We start from the raw sequence: 11,710 nt of genomic DNA on the forward strand, positions 1-11,710 counted from the left end.
GGTTTTTCTGTATTACCATGCATTCTGTTTTGGTGATATTCACTTCCATTCCCTTGGCTTCACTATCTACTACCACTTTGTCAACAATCTTTTGAAGTTGGATTTCTGATGTTGCAATGAGTACCGTATCGTCTGCGTATCTTATATTATTTATGTTGTGACCTCCTACTTTTATTCCCTCCATATTATTTATGCCCCTCATGATTGTTTCTTGGTATAGATTAAACAGATCTGGTGAGGCAACACACCCTTGACGGACTCCTTTCTTAATAGGAATGGAATTTCCTGTAGAGTTTCCGATTTTGATAGATGCCTGCTGGGTGTAGTATAATGTTTGCATGAGTCTGAGGTCTTTCTCATCAGCGCCAATGGAGTGCAGTTGTTTTAGTATTTCTTCGTGGCGTACTCTATCAAAAGCTTTTTTGTAGTCGACAAAACAGAGGTATAGTGGGGTCTGAACCTGTATAGCTCTTTCACTTAAAACACGGAGGAGGTATATTGCGTTCCTTGTCCCTCTGTCAGGTTGGAATCCATATTGTTCTTCTGCGATTTCGGGGTTAATCTTATTCCTTAGCCTGTTGATAATTATACGCAACAGTATTTTGTTGATGTGACTTATTAAACTTATAGTTCTAAAATTTTCGCATCTGACTGCACCTGCTTTCTTTGGTATTGCTATGAAAATAGAGTAACAGAGATCTTCTGGAATTTTCCCAGTATTGTATATATTTTGAATAATATGTGAAGTTCATCAATTGCTAGATCTCCTAGGCTTTTTAATACCTCTACAGATATTTCATCAGGGCCTGTTGCTTTACCATCCTTCATTCGTTCCATGGCATGTTCAATTTCACTTTTGGTGATGTTTTGTCCGCTTAATGGTTCTTTGAATTTCAGTGGTGGTTCATTTCTATTTGGATCATTGTACAGTTCGCCTATGTATTCTACCCATCGGCTTTCTATATGTTGTTCTTCAAATAGCAGTTCCCCTTGTTTGTTTTGGATACAACTTCCTGCTGCTTTGCTTTTCCTTTTCCCTGATAGTTCTTTTATTCTTTGGTGAGCTTGTTGGGGGTTGGGTTTGTATTCTCTTTCGATTTCGCAGCATTTCCAGTCTAGATAGTTCTCGTGTGCCTCGATGCATTTGGATTTAATGTGGTTGTTCAATGTTTGGTATTCTGCAGACCCTCTGTTGCATTTTCGTCTTTCTTCAAATAGGTTTAGAATTTCATTTGTCATCCATTCCTTTTTGCTGTTTGTTTGAGCTATTGTTAAATGCTTTTCTGTAGTTGCTTTGACACACTTTTGGAATATATCAAATTGTTTTTCACATTTTTCGTTATCAGGTTCACTTTGGCTTTGTATCATGAGTGCATTTTCAAATTCTTCTCTCATTTTTGTTTGTATGCCATTGTCTTTGCATAACCTGTAATCCTCTTTATTCTACCAGCTGTTCTCTGAATAGCTTTAAACTTTATCCTTACTGTACAAACAACTGGGACATGGTCACTGTCTACATCGGCGCCTGGGTAGGTTTTGCAATTTAATATGCCATTTCTGAATCTTGATGATACTGCTATAAAGTCTATCTGGTTCCTTGCTCTGTCCCCTGGTGATTGCCATGTCCAGGTTCTTCTTGGGTGTTGTTGAAACCAGGTGTTTGAAATCATTAATTTATTTGTTCTACACCAATCTGCCCAGATGTTTCCTCGTTCATTTGCAACTTTACAAAATTGGAAAAAAATGTATTAAAAATGAACATGTACATAGATAGATAGTTTTATTCAACTACCATTAACTCAACATGTAAAAATGAAAAACATTATCTTTGATACTACGCCTATATTTTGTCTCATAAAAATGTAATAAATAGGCATGTGGTAAAAGTAACCCGGGGTATACAACGGATCTAGTCGGTGTTAGGGTTGAGTGAGTTAACTCGGTAACCCTGCCTTTTTATGACAAAAGGGCGTTAGCCATGAGATTAGTTTTGGGCATTGGTCGGAAAGGGAGGGGGGGGGGGGGTGGGGGGGGGGGCTGGGGGGCGAAGTGGCCGAGTGGTGAAGGCATTGCACTATGATCGGGGCGGCCCTGGGTTTGAGCCCCGCTTAGGCAATTTCATTTTTCTTTCCTTGTGCAAGAATATTAGAAACCCCCAATTTGCTCACTTGGAAAACATGGGTGATTCCTGTTAACATTAGACACCTTTTTCGATAAATTATCTATATTCCGTCATGGAATGCCTAGACGACGATATCTTACGATGTCGTGGCGGAAGGGCATAATTTAATGTTGCATTTTTTTTGTGTTCGAAAATGTGTTCGATATTTAAAGGATTTGATTTTTGATTCAATTTAATCTTGATACTCTTAAAAACGGCATTGGACTGTGATGTGGTCGACGTGTAACATTTTCAGGTCTGATAGCAGGACGCAATCATGGGCCTGTTTTAACATTGTTGTAATGGAGATTATTTTGCGTTGGTTTGAAAGTATCTCCATAACAATGAGGCCATATCAATTCGGGTTATCAGACCTGAAAATATTTGGCTTATTTGTTGTTGTTTTTTTTAATTATTGTGTTTTATTTTCTTTGTTTCTTTTCTTCTCTTTTCTTTTTCTTTGAAGGAAAAGGGGGGGGGGGGGTGGTAATTATATTATTTTTCAAGATTGGAGTTAATATGGCTCCCTTGGAGCAATCTGGGATTATATCTGTTTCAAGAGATTGATTAACTCTCTCCTTACCAGCTATTTTCGGAATTTTACCCAAAACTTTATACTCACCCAATACAAAAATAGATTTTTCAAACAGATTAGCAACAAGTATATTCTATATTTTGTTCAGAAAAAATGAGCTCTGCAATACAATGTCGAGTTTTTATGGCTATAACTATAACAAAATGAAGTCAGAATAAGAAAATTGTTGGCTGCATCGTAACGAATGTGACGATTTTCCTATGGGTGGTAAGGAGAGAGTTAATGGTATCAAAGATGGAGTGAGCAACGTTATCGAGGCATTCAATCAACAATTTTGTAGATAGAACTAATATTTTAAATGACTCTCCAAAGACAATAACAAAGAACTAAGTAACGTTAATTTCGCTCCTTCTATAGCCCGTCACAATTAATAGTACTTCACCTCCTTCGCCTGTTGTATGGTCATGCCTAGGTCCTGTGTTTGTTGATAGTGTTGGTCCAGATGTATTTGTCCAATCCATGTAGTCTGTCTTTGACTGCACCAGTTGACACTGCTTATCGTGGTCAAAATTACACAGCGTCAGCTCTGTTTGAAAATATATTCTTCTTCTTCTAGGTTCCATGCCTGGTCCAGGCTTCGGATACTGCATGAATTATCTCTCTCCATTCCTCCCTGTCTCTTGCTTTTTCAAACAGCTCTTGGATTGTTAGGTTGGTGAAGCCCTTCAGTTGGTCTATGAGTGTTTTTCTTTGTCTCCCCCGGGCGCGTTTACCAGGTATTTTTCCACAACATGCCAGGTATTCATTCTTATCTTTCCTTACTATGTGTCCGAAAAAGGATAGTTGTCGATCCACTATTAAGGGCATTAGTTTCCTTTGTTGGTATGTTTGTTTTAGCACTTCTTCGTTCGTTTTGTGTGCGGTATACGATATTCTCTGCATCCTTCTCAAGCACCACATTTCAAAAGCTTCAATGTTCTTTTGTGTTTCTGCATTTGTAGTCCAGCTTTCGCATCCGTAGAACAAGATTGGCCACACGTAGCACTTCAAGACTCGGAATCTAATCCCGAACGACATCTGTTTGTTTTTCAAAATGTTTCCCAGGTCCATGAAGGCCTGTTTGGCTTGAGTTACTCTTGCTCGTATGTCTCGGTTACATCTTCCATACCGTATAATACATATATGTAGGGATGTATGTATGTATATATGTATATATATATATATATATATATATATATATATATATATATATATATATATATATGAGTGTTGGTGGGTACTCGTAGGTACGAAAGTGCTCGATAATGATGGTTAGACCTAATATAGAATACAAATTGTCACTCAGTGTTGGTGTGTACTTGTCGGTACGGGAGTGCTCGATTATGTTGGTTAGAGCTAATATAAAATATAAATGGAGTCACTCACTTATTTATGGTCGAAACACATGTTTTTGTGGTCTTCACACAGATTATAATATGCCGAAAGACGACGTGGGAAGACCACAGAAACATGTGTTTCGGCCATAAATAGAGTGACTCCATTTATATTTCATATATATTAAAGCTGGTTGCTGGGCGAACATAGGCATCGTTTCTCCAGGCAGACAAGCTGTTTATAACATTATACGCTCACAAAGTAGAGCAAGCAGACACTACCATTTAGACATCAAAAACATATTTTTTTATAATTCAGCTTTTTTATAGAGCAATATCCACTAAACGAGCTCAAAGCGCTTTACAAGGGGTCCCTGGCGAACAGCAAACACTTAACATGTAGGATGGGACGTGATGACACCTGTGAGGCGATATTACAATTACATTATAAAATTGTACGATGACAAAGGCAGAAAATATAAAGAATAGTGAATCATTTAATGAGTGATAATTCGATTGACAAATGAATTAAATTAAGATATAAATATTTTTATTTTTTATTTTTTGTCTGTCAAAAAATAATTTTAAATGAAGGGATGTAACTCGTTATGTGAGAGTGACATTGGTGACTTGTTTACTTTGTGCGGCTATGTGGTATGACACTCGCTTTCGAATCGGATGGTTCTAGGTTGAGGCCTCGCTCGGCGCACATTTGAGTGCTTGAAAAAGGCTATTTACTCACATTCTCTCATCGTATTCAGGTGTAAAATGAGTACCTGGTCGTTAACAGCGTTGTCGAGTCTCTGTCCGAAAAAAAAATGTAATATCGCTAACAGGCGTCATGTTCGGTCCTACAAGTTAAATGTTGCTGTTGACCAGGGATCCCTTGTAAAGCGCTTTGAGCACATTTAGTGAATATTGCGCTACATAAAATCTCAGTTTTAGTTTAATCAATGGAGAACTCTCAATGTTCCCGGAGAAGTCATTGTCAGATTTTAAGTTAACGAGACCCTCGGGCATTGATACAAGTAGTAAAAAACAAAACAAGAGTCCTTCGGAGTCATTAGGCCCATAAAGCCTGAGTTTATCCTGCCGGTTTGTTTCTACAGCGTGAAATGGATAATAGCTATTGCTTGCTACCCTTTGGATAAGACGCTAGTTTATAATTGCAAAGTACAAAATCTTACCGAAACTTGTCGTCTTTGCAACGTGTGTAGCTGTTGGAAATGCCGTCTGTGTATTTGTTGGTGATAGCTTCTGTGTTGTTGTTGTTCTTTTTGTTGTTGTTGTGTCGTATTTTGACGTTGTCATCATTTGACTTTGATGTTGACACGTAGACTTGAGGATCACGAAGTCATCGACAGCGATGTCGCTGCTACCAGCACTTCCCACCGTTCCTCGAACTATAATCTAGAGTTGAATGAAAGAATGAATAAATAGGAACATAAACAGATGATATGAAAGGCTGGAGTGGACCGTAGCCATCGTTAACTTAAAGATAGTATGAGCTTGGCTAAGGAGCTCAGAAGAATGCCATCCGGAAGTATAACGGACCAATACACAAAACTGTGTGTAACCATGATCATTTATAGTCAGGTTAATACAGTTTAGTGAGGATTACTCATAAACGTGGATGGCAAAAAACAATATCAAAGACGTGGGCTATTGGGAGATTTTAGGAGAGAGGTGCGCCGCTGAGTAGCAAGGACGGGGGGGGGGGTAACAATATCAGATAGAGAGAGGGGAGATTAGGGACAACTCAGAGAATGAGAGAGAGAGAGAGAGAGAGAGAGAGAGAGAGAGAGAAAAGAGAGAGAGAGAGAGAGAGAGAGAGAGAGAGAGATAATATATCACCCCTCGCTTCAAAACGGTTTTATGTGGGGATGATTAAGATGCTGAAAATTGAATTTATAGAAAGAAATATCAGAATTGCGTTGAGTTTTCATGTTCTATTGAGGAGAAGACATTAGCAATCAATCCAACTTTGACCAGTTTAAATTTAATTTGACTTTATAAAATTTTGTTCAATCCAATATAATACCGTCTTGAGACGATGGGGCACATTTATTCCATGTGAAAGCATCTAGTGGTTCATATTTACCCTGTAACTATCCCGTATCTCATGAATGTTCACTTGGGCCATTGGGAGATTTTAAGAGAGAGGTGCGCCGCAGAGATGGAAGGATGGGGGGCGGGGGTAACAATATCAGAAAGAGAGAGGGGAGACTATGGAGAACTCAGAGATTAAGAGAGAGAGAGAGAGAGAGAGAGAGAGAGAGAGAAGAGAAGGAGAAAGAGAGTGGGAGAGAGAGAAAGAATGTATTCCATGTGAAAGCATCTAGTTGTTCATATTTACCCTGTAACTATCCCGTATTCTTTGAATGTTCACTTGGGCGACGTGCCACCTGTCACCTTGCACACCCACTTTCCTCCAGAGCAAGTCGCCATTTGCAATCTTTGTAGGGTAATTCCTGTCCGTATGCCAAATGAACACGTCTAGCGAGCCTAGTCCGACCCCCATCATGTAGTACCTAGAAGAGAAAGAGAAGAAGTAAACTTTTATTCGCCAGTTAGTTGTCAAACTCTGGAAAGACATGTATTTAAACATTTAGCCAGAAAACTCGTCCCTCAAATATTGATCGATTTAAATTACCCTCATTTTGGCACACATAAAAAATCTCTCAAACCTGGGTGTTGGCGAAGTCCTAGGTTTGAGATGATTTTCTTTTTGCCAAGAATCGAACTCGAAGACAAGACTTTTAGATCCGAAGGCCAGTGATATACCACTAGACCACATAGCCGCTGAGGCATGTAGTTTCTTAATGTTTTCAAATGAAATGAGTGATGAAGATGATTTTGAAGACCTTGGTATGAATCGGCCTCTCTCACTCACTCCCACTCTCTCACTCACAACCAATCCTCTCCGGGCTTGCTGGCACTTGAGGCGATGCAAGGGATCTCCACCTGGTCCGGTCAGCAGCTATTCTTGCGGCCATTTCAAGGGACAGGCGTCTATGCTTTAGATTCCGCTTTACGGTATGTCTCCAAGTCTCCTTGGGACAGCCTCGCTTCCTATTTCCTTGGGGTGGCCATCGCAGAGTCTTCCTTATCAGTTTCATCATGTCTGCGACAGACATACACCAAACATTGCCATCCTCTCCTTTTAATGAGACACTCCAGAGACTCCACTTCAGCTCTCGCTCCCAAGTCCTCATTTGAGATTGTATTTGGCCAGAATATCTTGAAAATCTTGAATGTTCGTCGCAAACATTTGTTTTAGAATACTTCATATCTCTGGATGATGCTCTCTGTGGCCTCCTACCATGCATATTGTCTCTTAAGTCAGCCTACGGTCACTATCATAAAACGCCATGCAGAAAAGGTGTAATGGCGAGATCACAATCTCCTAACAGGAGGCCCTTCTTGAGTATGATATTTGTGGTCAGTGGGTGCAGCAGAAGATTTTCGACTACTTAAAGTGAAGGGATAAGCCGCATAAAAATTCGCTTTCTCAGAGCAATGTTTATAATAGATACTGTAGAAATTTATAACATTGCCATCCGGAAATATTATAACGGACCAACACACAAAACTATGTGTAACCTTAAACGTTTATGATCTGGTTAATACAGTTAAATGAGAATTACTCAAAAACATGGATAAAAAAAACAATGACAAAGACTGGAGTGAACTTAAACCTCGTTCTATCTCAGACTACAAAAGTTCAAGGTTACACATAGTTTTGTGTCTTGGTCCGTTATACTTGCGGATGGCAATGTTATGAATTTCTACAACATCTATAATAAACATTGCTCTGAGAAAGCGTATTGTAATGCGCCTTCACCGTAGTCTGCAATCTTCTGCTGATAGTACTCTTGATAGTATGCGCTTGGCTTGTAAGCTCACAACATTGCCATCGGATAATAATAATAATATGCGCTTGGCTAAGAAGCGCACAACATTTCGTAAACTCATAGCCTGACACTGACCAACAACTGACGTCAAAAGACATGTCTTTGGCCACAAAAGAAAACATGTCGTGTGTTGCATTGAACAGTTCAACCAATGGAATCACTTGTTTCATTAAGCACTACTAAAGACAACTCACTCGGCTGTCCACAAACCTGAAAGTGACATCAAAATATGGGGTTCTTGGGTTTTAGCGTCGCCATCATTAACTGATAGCCTGACACTAAAACCGTGGCCTTCGTAAAGTTATGGCCTGACACTGACCAAACAATGACGTCAAAATTCCAGTCTTTTGCCACAAAAGAAAACAAATTGAGAGTTGTATTCAATAGTTCAACAAATGAAATGACTTGTTTCCATGAGCTCTACTAACGACAACTCACTAGGCGGTGCAAAAAACAAATAATGATGTCAAATTGCCAGTCCTTTTGGATTTCAGTATCAGGCTATAACATAACGATGGCTACACTAAAACCCACTAAGACCCATATTTTGACGTCATTTTAGTTTTGTGGACCACCTAGTGAGTTGTCGTTAGTAGAGCTCAAGAAAACAAGTGATTCCATTGGTTGAACTGTTGAATACAACTCACGATTTCTTTTCTTTTGTGGCCAAAGAATTGTCTTTTGACGTCATTTGTTGTTGGTGTCAGACCATTAGTTTACGAAGGCTACGGTTTTAGTATCCGGCTATAGTGTGCGCTTATCTAAGAAACTCGAAACATTACCCTCCATTATAAAGGATCAACACATAAAACTATGTGTAACCTTGAGCGTTTATAGTCTGGTTAATAAAGTTTATGAGAATTACTCATAAATGCGGATGGCAAAAACAATAACATAGACCAGAGTGACGCCAACTTCATTCTATCAATACTCAAATGCCATGTTTACCAGACATTAAAAATGCATACAATACAGAAGGAGCCCTAAGGTTCAGGCCTGCCAACTTGAAAATCTAAAAATTAGTAGTTTTTAGGGGGTAAAAATTGTAATCTTTTTAGGACACTTGAATAATCAAGAATTTCCCCTCCCAAGCATTAAATAACACTTTAAAATCCTTAAAATTACGAAGATTGGAGTCAATTTTCATTTTCACAAAGTTTTAACGACTTAGAGATACTCATGAAGATCTGAAATTGGAGCCAATATTTCGTAATTCTACGAAAGTTTCGATACACTGGGCATGTCTGCCTAAATTTGATGCCTCGATAGTATAATTGACACATAGATAACGTCGCGTCTCGGACAGTCATCGCACAGTAGACAATGGCTGATTGGTATACATAGAAAACTACACAGGATATACTATAGGTGGGATGTGTCTGAGTAAAATACCCACTGTTCTACGGCTTGATATTGAAAACGATGTGTAAACGTAAACGTTTATCGATAGTATGCACTTGGCTAAGAAGATCACAATATTGCCATCCGGAAGTACAACTGGGCAAAACACAAAACTGTCTGTAACCATGAACGTTTAAAGTCAGGTTAATACAGTTTAGTGAGAATTACTCATAAACGCGGATGGCAAAAAACAATAACAAATACCTGAGTGATGTCAACTTCATACTATCTATAATTTTTTGATCTAGAAAATGGTGTGCTAACTGGTCATCCATTTGGCGTTATGAAAACAATAACAATGATCAGAGAAGGATCGAATTCATTCACTTTATCGTTTATAAACAACCAACTTTGTTTGTCCGAGCACGCGTGAAGTTGTGTCACAAATTCCATGTTTTGATTGGTGAAAAATCTGTTGGTTAATTTTAGCCTCAGGTACCGTTATGAGTTGATTTACATCGCAAATGCTACTTAGCGTACCAAAAGTAGAAGCATTGTTCCGAATTAGGCGGATAGGCTTGGCTCACGATGTCGCCGTATTGGCCGTAGTTCGCTCTAAAACTCTCCAGGTATATGTAGTGCCCTGAGGAAACAAGAAGACATGAAGTGAGTAGGAAAGTGCCAGAAAACAATAGAGAATAAAACTTTCGCGTCGCGATGAGGGCTCGAACCCGCGAACATAAAGGTACGACAACTCCACCTGGCCGGGGAGAGCGTGACTCTACCGTATGTGCTATCTACGATCCCAAAAAAGATCGCTTGTAACCTTAGTCTTACTAGAGCCTTCTCTCCTTGACTTCTGAAGGTCACGGATTCAACACACATAAACGACTACTCACTTCATTTCTTGTTATCAACATAAGTGCCTGCTCCACTCACTTTTCTGAACAAAAAATGTTTAAAACCCAGCAAACAATAATTGAAGACCCTTAGAGTGAATTTTGATTGTCTAAGTTATGGGTGGAAAGGAGTTAAGGTGACAAAGGTCAGACTATTGATGCTATGAGTTTTGATATAAATACATCATCTGCCAGTTTATCTTCTAACTTATCTTATTTTAAAATAGGGCAGAGAAGATGTGAAGTTACACATTCACCTTTCCTGGCTCGAAATTCCTTGGGGATGTGTATATTAAAAAACAAAAACAAAAAAACGAGAGCTTTTATATAGGGCAATATCCACTAAACGTGCTCAAAGCGCTTTACAAGGGGTCCCTGGCCAACAGCAACACGAAACATTTAGAACGGGACATGACGCCTGTTAGGCGATATTACCAATTTCTGTTTGGACAAAAACAACGCTGTTAACGGCCAGGTACTCGTTTTCCACCTGAGTACGGTGAGAGAATGTGAGTAAAGAGCCTTCTCCAAGGACTCAACTATGCGCCGAACGCGAGGCTCGAACCCTCGACCTTCCGATCTGAAAGCGAGTGTCATACCACTAGACCACATAGCTGCACATGTAACCAGTCATTCAGGGGACATGAATAATAATAAATATGTTATATATATATATATATATATAATATATATATATATATATATATATATATAGTGAATCATAAGGTGGCCTAACTATTTTAGTAGCATGATGAATATGCAGATTCTCACGATTATGTGACGTAAATTAGTGAAAACGGGTGGTCTTTATTGAGGCCCAGCATATATATAGAGTAGAAAATAAGATGCCGTTATTGTGAACGAAGTGACTATTCTCACCCCCGGGATGCTAGTCTTCATAATAGTATAAAAAGTAGTCCACAATTGTTGTATGTTTAATCCAAAGGTTGTAATGCAGTAATTTGTTAAGTTACTTGTCACAAGTTGCACAATTTAAAAAAAAAATCAATCAAATCCAAATCGCAAAAAGCCGGCGACGTTTTATTCGGTAATCCAATCGGCCGGGGAGGGGGGGGGGGGGGGGTGAGAATAGAGGCAGCCTATTGTGAAACCAGAAGATTAATTACACAGAATATGTTTCCAGTCCTCCGCCGGAAGACTGGTTTTACACTTCCAATGAGATTGGAACCCGTTTTTTGACATCACGATTTTGGTTCCTAAGGATGCATTGCGTTTATTTAAAAAACTCGCAACATCCGCCAACCAGATACTACGTACCAGTACACAAAACAATGTGTAACCTTAAATTATATTTAATTTATAGATAGTACGCGCTTGGCTAAGAAGCTCATAACATTGCCATCCGGAAGTATGACGGACCAACACACAAAACTGTGTGTATCCATGAACGTGTATAGTCAGGTTAATACAGTTTAGTGATCATTACTCATAAACGTGGATGGCAAAAAACAATAACAAAGACCTGA

This window comes from Berghia stephanieae, chromosome 8, assembly GCF_034508935.2.
Source record: "Berghia stephanieae isolate SIO BIC M18660-M18661 chromosome 8, UCSD_Bste_1.3, whole genome shotgun sequence".
Classification (NCBI taxonomy): domain Eukaryota; kingdom Metazoa; phylum Mollusca; class Gastropoda; order Nudibranchia; family Aeolidiidae; genus Berghia; species Berghia stephanieae.